This window comes from Simochromis diagramma, unplaced genomic scaffold (genome assembly GCF_900408965.1).
Source record: "Simochromis diagramma unplaced genomic scaffold, fSimDia1.1 OVJJ01000320.1, whole genome shotgun sequence".
NCBI classification, from domain to species: Eukaryota; Metazoa; Chordata; class Actinopteri; order Cichliformes; family Cichlidae; genus Simochromis; species Simochromis diagramma.
The window spans coordinates 3,372,166-3,386,646 of NW_024386773.1; the positions used below are offsets into that span (position 1 = coordinate 3,372,166).

At 39.4% G+C, this 14,481-nt stretch overlaps 1 long non-coding RNA gene across 1 annotated transcript; it reads left to right on the forward strand.

Annotated features, from left to right (window-relative positions):
- Positions 1-10,605: 10,605 nt before the first annotated feature.
- Positions 10,606-14,204, forward strand: LOC120716341. Its single transcript, XR_005691874.1, has 3 exons — positions 10,606-11,384; positions 11,467-13,634; positions 13,764-14,204. It is a non-coding gene; the product is annotated as an uncharacterized LOC120716341 (long non-coding RNA).
- Positions 14,205-14,481: the final 277 nt, after the last annotated feature.

Consider the following 14,481-nt stretch of genomic DNA (forward strand, 5'->3'; position numbering starts at 1 on the left):
TGCTATTTGTCCTTAGTTTCCTCAGTGCTGTGTTTAGTAGCTACTCTGTGCATTACTTCCTGTTCTGTTTTTATGTAGAATCTGTGTTTGATGTTGAGTTCGACTCCTTCCTTCCTCCCTTTGATTATCTAATTGTCTTCTCCTGTTTCTTGTCATCCAGCTTTGCTCAGTCCCCAATTAGCCTTGAACCACAAATGAGTTCAACATACCCAGACTATCTTTCTATTATCTGCATTTACTTACCCTAATGGTTTTCTCTTTATCTGGCTTAAACATATTTTAAGCACATTATAGATTCTCAGGTAGGTGAATATGTGTTATATGTTGAAAATGTATAAATGTTTTAATCAATCAGCCACTTATATGGATCATGTTGTGTGGAAGAGTCATATGACTCATAAAACACTTTTAATGAGAGCCTCCACAGAGCCTGAAGCAGAAAGCCTGTCTTGACCCGCTATCATCGACTGATATTTTCGGTTTTGTTGAGCTATTAGGAGACTAAACACACAATAGCAACACAGGTGTTCCAGAGAAATCAAGGTTATCAGTGTCTGTAGTAAGGAAAGAACTGCACAGTAGTTTAGTATTTAAGGCGCTGTATGAATTTGTGTGCATTTTAAGCACTTTGGTCAATAAATCAGGAAAAGACCTACACGTCTATATTAAAGTCTAAATAATTTGAAACTTTGAAAAAAGCCAGCAATTGCAGAAATGCAATCTATGCAACTCAACAGTCACAATTCTACCTAAACACGGGAGAATCTGATTGCTTATAACTGACTTTTTATTAAATGAATGTGTTAAAGACTTTTTTTATTCTTTCTTGTGAATGCTTGTTGGCAGTTAGTAAATAATAATCATAAAAACAGACTCCAAATGAAGGCTTAGACTCCACGGAGATTTGGTATAAGGCCTTTAAGGATAAACAGGTGTCCTGTTTGAGAAAATGGAAGCGTATTGAACAATAGCATTGTTGTAAAATTGTTTGATTTCAATTGCAAATGGATTTCACTGTACTCCTAGAGGTCGACCCAGATAGCTGCCTAACAGGGTTCTAGTTGTGTCTGAGCTTTCTTCCTGATGAAGGAGAGTTTCTCCTCTCAGTCTGAGGGTTTGCTTAGGAGGAAATTACTGGGCTTTTTTCTTTGACACTATAAGGTCTTGACCTTACTATATAAAATGCCCTGGTATGACACATGTTGTGAATTGATGCTATCTGAAGTCAACTGAAATATTCACTTTAGTTATTGAAGCCCGTATTGAAATTGTCTTTTAGCTTAGGGAGGTAGGCAAGGCCCTGACCTTAATTAAGAAAGCATGGGTCTAAATTTGTCTGTTTTCTAACAGCACTTTTAAAGGCTAAAAACCCTTTGGGGATGAGAGAGAGAGAGAGCTATTTGGGGTTATTGCCCTGTTTTCTACGATTTGTAAAAATCGTAAAATGTTGTTTATCTCTGTTCTTTCCGAAATGTTGAAACTTTGAAATGCCACTACATTGTATGTTTGCTGCAACTTTGACATCTGGACTGTGGTCAGAAAATTGCAACACTGCTGAAAATAGGATGGTTTGTGGAAAGCACTACTGTTAGTTAAACTAAGGCTATGGATGAACTCTTTGTCCATGGAGTGACACAAGATGAAGTCACAAGAGCGTGTTCTTCTGAGATGACAAATCCATCTGTTTCTCTTCTGTCAGTGAAATATGAAGCTATAAACAAGGGTTTTGGCACCTAAATTTCATTCACAGGGAGCTGGTTCATTTGGAACATTTTCTGTTGCCTCCCAAGCTAGCTCTGTTACTCATCAAACATGTGAGTATAAGGATTTTAAGGAAAAGGTCTCAGCGCAGACAACAGATTTCATCAGCAGTCAGTGTTTCCACAAACAAAGGGGATTAAAGTGGAGTCTTTTTACAGGCGCATGGGCTACAGACCTCCTCTGGAATTGTTTAAAAGTGCCAAGTTAATACCTTTGCCTTCAAAACACCAGACATCTAATCCTCATGTATGTTTTTCCCACATGTAATCCTCGCAACAATATTAGTGTGCTTACTTTTCATTAGTGTACTCCAGTGCCATTACAGAATCATGGGCATTCATTTTAATGAGATGTAGAACTATTAAAGGTCCTAACCTTACTTAGAAGTCAAATGAGGGTAAGCTTTTCAGTTTGTTTTGCTGTTGTTGTTCAGGTTTTATTACTTCGTCACATTTGCTTTACAGATAGAAATATATACAGTGAACATTGTTTTGGTCTCCTTTGTTGATGAGAACTTTTAATTTGTATAGGATGGTTGTCATTACTGAGGGTTTGTGCTGGACATGGTTTCAATTAAAGCTGAAATATGAGTCTTTTTTTTAATTGGTTTTTCTGTACACAGTGGTTTTAGTACTGTGCTATTCATGCACATCTAAGCAAATGCTTAGGGATGGCAGTTTGATGTGCTGGTGGATGTGTTGGTTGATATTGGTATGCTGATTAATACCACTATGTTAAAAACTATATGGGAAACTTCATTATTTGTAAATCTCCACACCCCAACCCCAAAACACAGAATAGGTGGTGTGTTTTTAATAGCGGTTCCTCTTCGATCAGGTTACTGGTCACTCTCTCTTCAAATCATGTTCCCAGACAATCTTACCATTCGTGACTCAGGTAATTTACCCTGGTTTGGGTTGAATGCTAATATGTACAAGAATGAACCAGGTTTCACTGGCGATTAAAATGATCCAGCGAAGACTGACGTTCAGCTGCTTCCTTAAGAAGAATTATGAAGTAATCAATTGCAGGCATGTGATGACCCACAGGTGTGTGGAAGCCAGAAGGCGATAACTGAGGCAGAGTCTTGACAAAACACTTAAACTAGTACACATGCACACGCACGCACACACACACACACACACAGATACTGGGAAAGGAGAGAGGAGGGAACAGAGAACTCAAAACACTATGCAAACAGAAAAAGGCAGGTTCACACAGTGAGGACTGAGGGACCATGACACCAAGTCTACAATCATTTCCACAAAACCAAACATACTTTTCCAATTTCCCTGCTTGCAGACTAATAACCTCTCTCAATTTTTAATTTCAATGCTAATTTCATGTCGTGAATAATTGAATCAATACCTAGAAGTAATAATTTTGTAAAAATAAGCAATATTATTGCAGATTAAGCTATTCAGCAATATGTAAGGTAGAAAAGATTACCTTTTACCTTTTTCTTTTTGGCAGACCAGTAAACTGCTGATGTTTGATCAGTGTGGGAAAAATGTTACATCAGATGTGGCATGGAGACAAGAAAAAAGAAAACCACCAAAACAAAGAAAGAGCAAAAACACAGCAATGCTGTAGCTAGAGGGGAATGATGCAACACAATCTGAGGTTAGAATATAACAATGTAAGGGCTGTAGTTAAGGTCACAAGTAGTATCTAAATATATAAATCCCCCCTGTTTGAAGCATTTAAAGGCAGTCTTTCCCATGAATTTGAATATATTCATTTGAAGCTTTGTCTCTGCAAAGTAGTAAGCCCCTTCTCACGTGATACCCCAAATCCTGCAAGGGGTCAAGAACAACTCCTAAATTTTTTTTTTTTAAAGTTTCAGAGAACAGTCAAACTAGAGTATGTCACTGACAGTCAGGTTTAACTTTTTCCACATGGTGAGAGAAACCAGGCTTCTGCATTATGCTTCAACTTGGACTCAAACTCAAGAAGCTCCTTTAATTGAATACCGATTGCAGAAATGATTGATACAGTAATAAAATGCATTAACAAATTGTGGAAGAATTTTAGAAAAGTATTCCTAAATGTAAAATTGCTTTGACTATCTTATTGTGTACAATATATAATTTCATCAAATGATTCACATCTAATCTGAATTCAGATTTGAAGAAATCTCTGTGTGTGAAGAACAAGGCTAAAAATCAGTATTAAATGACCATCAGGTGGCACTGCGTCAAAAACAGGCACGATTCTGTCATGGAAATCATTACGTGGGCTCTTCACATTGCCATCGGCAAATGTAGGTTAAATCTCTATCATGCAAAGAAAAAGCCTTGATGCATGCTCAATCATCCGGGTAAGGAAATCCCAAAAAGTTGATTCTGTTCGTCAGGACGTAGCATTTTCAGTGGGAGAAACATTTCATCAGACTGACTTCTTCAGTATCAGCTGACTACAGGTTTCCCAAACCTGACAAACAGTACATTTGCACAATGACTCAAACTAGCCCCACTAACAAACAATGGGCTGTAAGGTCACTTTCTTTATCATTAATATGTAAATTGTCAGCAGGGAGTCAAGGAGGCCATTTAAGTCAAAGACTGTCTCTGAATTGAGAAGGGGACCAAAGGGTACATCTTTCACCATCTTACAATACTGAGATTGCAGCCATTTCCCAACTCTCTCTGAATGGAATTCACGACCATTGATCAATGGTTATTGATCAATTCACTTGAAGAATTCACTTGGATGAGTGACGAAACGTTTTTCCAACTGAAAGCGCTACGTCCGAATGAACAGAATCAAATTTTTGGCAAAGAAAAAGCCATCTGTAATGATATGATCCAGTAATGCCACTGTCTTTTCTATGGACAAGGCAAAGTGGAAACCTAGGTTCAATCAAAATCTACCCCTCTGATGCGGGCATTCCTTGGTGAATATGGAATTTGCTGAAATGCACCATAAATGCTATATACATGCTTTGGAATTGGCTGGATGGGAGATGTTCCCATTATTGCATATTTTAGTAGGACAAAAGTAGGCTGTTGTTAAAAGAAGATGGGAAGCTGCACAATGATAAACATGTTGCTGTCATTACGTTAAAAATGGCAATCTTATTAAATGTTACATTTTCATAGTTCAAACATTTGATGTTTTCTATGTTCTATTGTGAACAAATATGGGCTTGTAAGATTTGAAAATCATTGCATTCTGTTTTTATTTGCATTTTACACAGTGTCCATGCTTTTTTGAAATTGGGTTTATATTTTCAAATTTTCAGAATTGAGCATCATAAAAGTTCAGCTTTGTTCAACAGTACATGAAACAGGAGATGTTGGCTGTCCGATTGGCCTCCCTGCTGCTGCGGAGCCTGGGACGGTCTGCTTGCCTCCACCCCGGGGCGAAGGGTAACATCTCTTGGGTCTGGGTGCTGTTTCCCCCTCTGGGGGCGAGGGTACCTGGACCCGGGGTATAGAGTATGTTTTGGGAGTGTGATTGTGTGTACATGTCCATTTATGTCAATCCTTACGTTGGGTGAGTGCTGAGTGTTTGTATATGTGTGCATGAGGGTGGGAATGCATGTTTGTGTCTGTGTGTGCCTGTTTGTCTGTGTCTATATGTCAAGTCGGGTCTTAGACTCCACCTCTCTGGGAACTCCCAGGCCCTCCAAAGTGTGGAGGCCTATCTCCCCTCACCACACTCCCTGCCGGTGACTGATGCCCTCAGGGGTCGGTGCATTGGTGGTTCTTGGTGTCCGGGGCTGGGCGCTCAGGTATGTACCAGCTCACTCCCGGTGGCTACTTGGCGGAGCCTGGCGCCTGTTGCTCGGTCAGGCCTCCTCCGTGGTGCGGGGGGCCCTCAGGCCTTCGGCCTCTGGGCCTGCGGCTCGGTTCACTCTAGCACAGCCGGCTGCTAGCACAGCTGGCTGCCAGCAGAGCCGGCGGGTACGCCGGTGCAGCCCCCTCTAGCTTCTGCTCGGTGGCTACTGGGTGACGCCTCGTCTGGGGATCCTCAGCCCTTCCCATGAGGGTGGCACGGATGCTCCTCCGGTGGTCCTCCTTGGGCTCTCGCACTCTGGGGCCTCTGGATGTCTGGGGCCTGGATCTCCTCCATGCCTGCTTCATGCCCTGGGGGACAGGGCTATGGCTCTCTACATCCTCTTGCAGACCATTACATGTGGAAACCATTTGAATACAAGCGCTCTGATCCACACAGGTATGCACACGCGTGTTCACTGTTTGTAGACTTAAATTACACCTTTCTTGGCTGCTACTTCAAAGCACATTGTGCGCTGTCTGTCCTGCGTGCTGCACAACAACATTGAATATTTAGTATTTACTGCTGTTTACACTTAGCTAGATTAATGCGATGGTGTTGTGTTTAGTATGTTGCTTTGTTTTTTTTTGCTTGTTTTCTATTCTTTCTCTCTCAACAGGTGATCCAGGAGATTTTTTTTCCCTTTCTCACTTTCCCTCTCCCCTTCTGTTTTTCTTTTCCTTCCTCTTTCTTTCTCCCTTTCCTATCCCTCACTCATGTCTGTCCCGTCTGTAACAACTGAAAATAAAATAAAATAAATAATAAAAACAAAGGTCGATCAAATGGACCAATACGGCAATGCCACGATGATCCATTCGGCAAAATAAATCCAATTGGTATCCTTGTTGGTCTTCAGACAACAATTCTGAGGCTAAAGAACCAAATGGGACAAGCAAAAAAAACCAAAAAAACAAAACAAAACAGTACATGAAACAGTTCAATCTAAAGCATCTTAGAAATGAGAATGTTGACTGCTGACTGGATAACACTTCAGATACAAGCACCAGTTACATGCTTGCACCAGATTAGAGAGCTCATTTTACCTATATGAAACCCACTGGTTAACTTACAAATTATAGCAAATCATTATGCAGCTTTTGAGCCTGAATGTGCTGAAACACCCTTTTTGATTTTGTTTATTCCCCAGAATAATTAAAGTAGTTGTTGTAGTTTTGTAATATAGTTGAATCTAATGCATTTCCACAGCTAGAGTTTGTTTTCTATAGTCTGAATCAGATGATAAGTTTGGTTTCTTTGCACACATAGAAAACTACTTCTCTACAAACCACGAAAGAATACTGAGTGCTTTTATTGGCCAGGTTTTTGTGCTTTACGAGTAACCAAAGTTAATACAGCAAGAAGCTACCGTTTTCTGCACTAGTGAATAATCTGGAGAATTTACATCTAGTAATCATATTTATCTGGACAAAATTTTATAGTTTGTGCATGCTTCACATAAGTGGTACTCTGCTGCATCCTGGAATGCAAAGTATACCTGGTTACAACAATGCATCTGGCTCAAACTTGGAGTGAACATCTGGCAGTTTGAGTTTGGATCCCATTCTCACCATAAAATAACCACTGTGGTGTTTGTTTGGAACTGGACTGAGACCACCTCCTCTTGATATCTTCATGCAGTTGATTTCCTCCACACACAAGTATAATTACTGTGTTCACATCTGCACAAACAAGATTTAAAGGAACACTAAAGCTTTAAATGGAGTATTTTGACTTTGGGTATTGGCAGTTGGAATTAAAGCAAAACTTTTTATATATTTTTATTCCCAGACATCATTTAAATAAAATCTTTTCATCCAAAATGGGGAAAATCTTTTATTCACTTGTGTTTTTCAAGTGTGATGCACAGGACATACTGTACAGCGTAGGCATCAATATCTTTATAAAGCAAAGGTTATGTGTTTCATCAGTAATACAGCTATTTAACTCATTGTCTATCAATAACAGTAGCAATAAATTATTTTCTGATGTACAACCCACTATTCTTGTGCCACTCCTTTTCCTTTCATTGCTTTGACAGTATTATTTTTTTAATGTCATATATTTCATGTAACTAGTATTTCAGACACTTTTACTGCTCCAGAGAGTAAACAGTGAAAACATGAAGGTGTCTGTAACTTTAAGATAGTTAACTTATGACATCAAAGATTATTTTGCCATAATAGGATTGATGTTGGTGTGATTTCTACAATAAATAAGTTACTATGTATTCATGTTGAAATGAAAAGGGACATAGAGACAATAACATTAAGGGGGTTTTTTTGTTAAAAAAGAAAAGCAGGCATTGAAAGTTCCCAAGTAGTCACAGTGAGTCTCTTGTCTATTACATGAAGAAATCTGGGGAGACCCAAAGCATGATAGCTGTCTCTTAAGTGTTTTTGGTGTATGGGTTAAGAGTATGTAGTCTGAGGGTTTCAGCCTCTGCAGTGAGCATGTGTCTATCAGTGAGAACCTGCACTGTTTACAGCTATGTCATATGGTTGCCAAGTGAATTTGCAAACAAGTTGAATCTGTCATTGTACGGCTGGAAGTCCATTTGAATATTTGAACAGGGGAAGGGTTCAGACATTCGAGATCAAGGATATCGCTGCTCCCCAGGCAGAATGTAGCCACAGAGTCTATCAAAACTCATTAAGTAAGTGTAGAAAAGATGTAAGATGGCAGGAAGTATCTTAGAATAACGGAGACGTTCCACACATGCCTTTAATTTGAATCATCCAAAATGCATTGTTCATCCTTTTCTGCTTTGTGCCTACTTGATGGATTAGCTCTGTCACCGAAGGGTTTTTGTTGTCTTTCTGAAAGGTTTTAATTTGATTATGTGTGACATCTAACCAGGGGCGATTTTATCCCGTTTTGGGGGGTGCTTCAGCACCCCCAAAATGATTCAAAGCACCCCCAAAGATTTCTTACTTTTTTTGACAATATTTTTAGTTGTGTGACACACTACTAAAAATATAAAAAGCATACAGTACTGTACTTGTTTGAGACGTAACATTTTAACAACAAAAGTATAGATAACCCCCCCTCCCAAAATGGTTTGTTCCAGCTCTCCCCTGCTCTAGCGCTCTTGCTGCCAGAGCGATGGTGGCTGAGACGCAGCGGAGCGGAGGTGTAAGTGCCTGGCTTAAAACAGGACATATTAGCTGCATTTAACCTTCAGTTACTCTTTATATAGTTAGGTAGGAGTCAGACCATGTTTCTTTTTAGCTGAAAAACATTACACCAGGTAACCTGCAGTGTTGAAAACGTGTTTTCCGACGATGTTTGCTACCCTTCAATCCGTCTTGCTCTGTAGTAAATTCAGCGACATTTCACCGTCCTGTTGCTAACATTGAAATGTATACAGCCTATTTAAAATCTAAAACTTAAAATTGTCCGTAGCCTGCTGTTGTTACCACTGTCCTGTTTGAAATGGATACTAACTAGCTAACTGACTGGATGCCCATTAACCTTATAACTCCTGTTATGTGTGTGCGCGTGTGTGTGTGTGTGTGTGTACAGAGAGACAGCCAGGTTCATAATGGATATGAGGAAGTTTTTTCAAAAAAAGGAGCAACATTCAGGTAAAAGTGTAAAATCAAATGATCCGTTAATCAAGGATAATGTTGGATCAGTGTTTCAATATTTATCTTTTATTAGATGTTCATGTGGTTTGGTTATTTGCCTTTTGGTTGAAAGTACACTGAGAGTGGACTTTTTTATTAGTGATCTTAATAGTATTTTTTAATATTAATTCAATTTTTCATCTAATTGAATACAATCTATTTGTGTATGATTGTCAGTCCGAAGAGGGAGAGAGGAAAGAGGGGAACGTGAGGAGAAAGTACAAGGTCAGGAAGAACCAGGTAAGAAAACCGAGAGGGAACAGTGACAGGCACAACAGAACCTGTTAAACTGACAAAGAGAAAAAACCTGATTTTACTCACACAATCTGGAAGTTGTGTTCTCCCTATATTAAAGCTGCTATACAAAATCTGTAAAACAAACTGGGTTGAAACATTTTTGACCCTCTGTAACGACATTCCAACATAACATTATAATTGATTGGGGAGATTAAAATTAATGATATATTTTTATGTGGTTCAGCCACAACTCTACTAAAACCTCAGCCAGTAATACGTAGGCCAACTTTTGGACCGTCCAGTTGTCTGTATGACTGCTGCAGTACGTACATCACATTTGCACACTATCAGAAAGTGACAAACAGCCCTGGTGGAGTGAGGAGCTGTAAAGAGAAGCAGATGCTCTGTTTATATTCTAGAAATGTTTTAAGCTAACTTGTTTCAAAGATTCTGTACAGAAGCTTTAAATGTTTTCCAAAAGCACACATACACTTATCAGTGTTTCTCAAACTTTTTACAGTGTCAAGCTCTCCTAAGTACCACTATGAAAGCATGAAAGTCATAAATCTTACAACACAAAATTATTATTATTAAATTAGTAAAATTAGTATCTGCATACATTGTATACATTCTACCACAGGCAAAGTTTCCTCCATTTTTATAGTTTTTATTAATATTATGTAATAATTTATTTGTAACAATTTATTCTGTTTTGGGAGTGTTTTTTATGTATCTGTATTATATTATACATACACATTAAAAGTGAATCTCTGTCCAAAAAATGCACTCAGTTTACTTTTTACTCACTATGAGCATCACTCATTATTCTCCCCCAGTAATTAAGGTTAGGATATGTATTTTTTTTTTTTTATTCCAATCCATTCTTCTTTAGCAGCATTTAAATAACCTTGATCAGATTTGATGGTTTTGTTACAGACTTTTCAAAAAAGTGTTTTGCTTTTCTTTCACAAATGTGGGGATTAAATTGTGTGAAAATGTACAAAACAGTGATGTCATGTTTTGTGACGAGGACCCAGGCACAGAGAGACTTGATGAATTTAAGAATCTTATGATTTAATAAAGAAATTTGCAGACTTACACAGAGATGGTAAAATTATGATGACTGATAATGGAGATGAAGACAACAGACGATGAGGACAGGGAGGAACAGGGGTTTAAATGCACCAAAGTGACAGTCAGAGAGAACTCAGGACAACATTTAAGGATGCAGGGACTGACAGAGACAGGTTTATCTTGCCTGGCTGGGCAGCTCTCTGGGTGCTCAGCACCCCCAAAGCTCTGATTCTAGAATCGCCCCTGCGTCTAACAAAGATATAACTCATATCTATCCCTTTATATAGGGAACAAAAATGTGTCTCTTGATTTGAACAGGTTACAGTCCTCAGCATTGGTACTTCCTCAGTGAACATTTATACCAACCAAGTTTAGAGGAAAATATTATTTTGTTCTTGGCCTGTCCTTTTAAGCCATGTGGTTATTGTGCAACCATCTCAAGAGTCTCTCTGGGTTCTTTATGTCTTCAGCTGTAATGTAGATGACAACTATGAAAGCTTTTATATGTGCCAAAATATTGAAATATGTCTCTCAAAATATAAATCCTGAACTTGTAGCTAAATAACTGCACATTTCAGGGTTATTATTATCTCATTATATGCTATTATATTAGACTTCTTGTCAGGGTCCTGGGTCGGAGTGACCCAGGGTCCCTGAGCAGTTATGAATTATATTATTATGGTATGTATATTTGGTGTTGCTGTCCTTCTCCCTGTTTGCGCGTGTGTGTGTGTGTGTGTGTATATGTGTTTCTGCCGGCGCCTTCAGACCTGGTGGGTGTGGCCCTGCTGGCGGACTGGCCACACCCGAAGCCACACACCTGCTGCTGATCAGGCCTCGTTGGGGGAGCTACTTAGGAGAGTCTTGGAGCTCCCACCGACGCGGGATCATTTCGTGAGACTTCCCGTCAGTTCTCCAGCTGGTCTGTTTGTGAGTGTGAGCTTACTAAGTGAACTGAGGGTGCTAATTACTGCCTCTATTTTCCCAGGAAGGATTGCTGGACGAGAGGGCAGCAGACACAGAGTGCACTGGCACGAGGGAGCAGACACATGAGCACAAACACTGGGAGAAGACACGGAGTGGAAGTCGGGAGCACACGGGGATGTATTATTGTTGTGTATCAGTTCCATCACTGTAAATAAACGCACTGCTTGTACATAGAGCACCGCGCCTGGGTCCTCCTTCCCCACACCCCCCACGGTTTGCCATGCCATTAAGGTACCAAAAACTAAGTATAAATCTAAAGGTGATCGTGCTTTTGCTGTAGTTGCTCCAAAGTTGTGGAATGATCTACCCTTGCATGTTAGGCAGGCCTCTTCTCTCTCTGAATTTAAAAGTCTTCTTAAAACATATTTATTCGCTGAAGCCTTTGGCATTGATTAGAGGGGTTGACTCAATTTGTTTTGACATGTTTCAATTTATTTTAGTTTTTTAGTTATTTATTTTATTTTATCTTATCTCATTTTAATTTTCTTTACTTATGCTTTTAGCATGTACAGCACTTTGTGAACTCTGGTTTTATGTTAAAGTGCTTTATAAATAAAGGTGGTATGGTATGGTATGCCAAACCGTGACACTTCTGAAACCCCACAGACCTTGAAACTCTACCAAACAGATGGATGTAGTGGAGATATTGTGTTGAACTGAAATACAATATTTTAACAGCTTTTTGAAATTGGCAAATATAGCATCTTTTCATTTACATTTATTTTTACAGTGTTTATTTGTCTGGTACTTACAAAATTAATTCAAAGAACAAATAATTTCACTGGGTATTGATGTTAATGTTAATAAATAAGCTGACATGATGCAAAACTAGTTCAAAATGTCATTGTACTAACTGGCTTCATTCACACCCACTGAAGTGTTTCCTAACAGTATTTTACAACAGACGTTTTCTGCTTTCCCTGAACAACAATAAAGCAGATTTCATGAACAACACAACTGTTTAAATCATTAGCTTGCAGCTACATCGATAATAGTAATGAAAATAATAATAAAAATAATAATAACAATAAAAAGAGAAGCATTAGGATAGAACCTAAGAGTGTAAAGAGTTCTTCTTAGGGTTTCTTTCTTTCTTTCATTGCTTTAAGGCCAATGTTTATTTTTTTAAGTATATATTGTAATTCTTTTTCCTTTAACTACTGTGTCAGATAACAGTACCAAAAACAATCCACTAATGAAAAATAACAGACAGCTTCACAAACACAGGCTTCTGACCTCGACCCACTGAGACTGAGACAAAAAGCTAAAAATTCCTTCAGCTGCAAGATTTTTGAGGTTTTCTTGCATGCGTTACCTATTTCAAGGCCTCGAGTATTTCAACTGGGTTTTTTTCCCCCACTGGCCAGTCCGTAACAGTTGACTTCTTTTTTCTGAGCCATTCCTGGTTGGATAGACAAGTGTGTTTAGGATCAATCTTACATAGAGACATCCACATTTATAACTTTTCTGTTTTTTTGTAGTCACATTTAAGCCAGTCAGATGCTGAATTATGAGGACTCATATCATTCCCTTTAGACTTAAAAAACAGACACTAGCGCCTTTCTGTTGGCATGCCTGTTGATAAGCTAGAGAATTGATTCACATGCTGTGTGCCTTTTGCTGGTTTGTTAAAAAAAACAAGACCGCACAGCTATCATTAAAAAAAAATAACAGAAAAATTGTGTTTTCTTAGTCTTTTTGGCTGCCAAAAGAATGTTTCTGTTAAAGCCTGAGAATTTGCAAGCCAAAGTGTTTTGCAATAAATGGTTTCATCCTTCTGGAAGTGATATGATTAGCTCTACTAGCAGTAATTCTGGAGCAAACTGTGACTATGTTTTGAAACACAATTCCAACATCCCTGAATCACAAATAATGATTGGTTTGTTTGTGCCAATTTTTCCCCTTATGTAGATCAAAATCTTATGATGATGAAAAGTTCATTGAGGACCTGAATTTTACACCCCTAACTGCATCATCTTCAAGTACTACTTAATATGCCAGTTTTATACTATGGTATAATAGTGCAACCTAAACTAAACTGACTTCTTTGTCAAAATTCTGTATACATAGAAAAAAACAAAAAGGTCTTCAGAGAGTGCACCCTTCTCCAAGGTTAATACCCTACATACCAGTAGCCCTGACATCACATCTGATGAAGACCCTCGAGAGGTTAGTTCTAAACCATCTGCGCCTCCCTGGTGAGGTCTTCATTGGATCCACTGCAGTTTGCATCGGGGTGGAAGACGCCATCATGTACCTCCTGCACCGAGCTCTGATCATGTTCTTTGATTTCTCCAGTGCTTTCAACAGCATCCAGCCACGACTTCTGAGGGACAAGCTGGAGCTATCTGGAGTGGACCACCACATGTCCCAGTGGATACTGGACTACCTCACAGGACGCCCACAGTATGTGAGGACACAGGGCTGTGTCTCTGATACGCTGGTCTGCAGCACGGGGGCCCCAGAGGGAATTGTGCTGGCATCGTTCCTCTTCACCCTCTGCACTGCAGACTTCTCCATCAACTCCAGATCAACCTACAGATGTTCTCTGACGACTAGTCGGCCTCATCAAAGGTGTGGACGACTCAGTGGACTCTGGACGTTGTGTACTGGTGCCAGCAGAACCACCTGCTGATCACTGCCAGGAAAACCAAGAAGTTGGTGGTGACTTGAGGCGACTGTTGTTGTGATTTGGCGATATATAAATAAAATTGAATTGAATTGAATTGACTTCTGGAGACGCAGACCCACCACACTGACACTAGTGAACATCCAGGGAGTGGACATTGAGATAGTGGACTTATAGGTACCTGGGTGTTCACCTGAATAATAAACTGGACTGGAGCCACAACACTGAGGCTCTTTACAGGAAGGGTCAGAGCAGACTCTACCTGCTGAGGCGGCTGAGGTCATTTGGAGTCCAGGGAGCGCTTTTAAAGATCTTCTGTGACTCTGTGGTGGCATCCGTCATTTTTTATAGTGTTGTATGTTGGAGCTGCAGTTTATCGGCAACTGA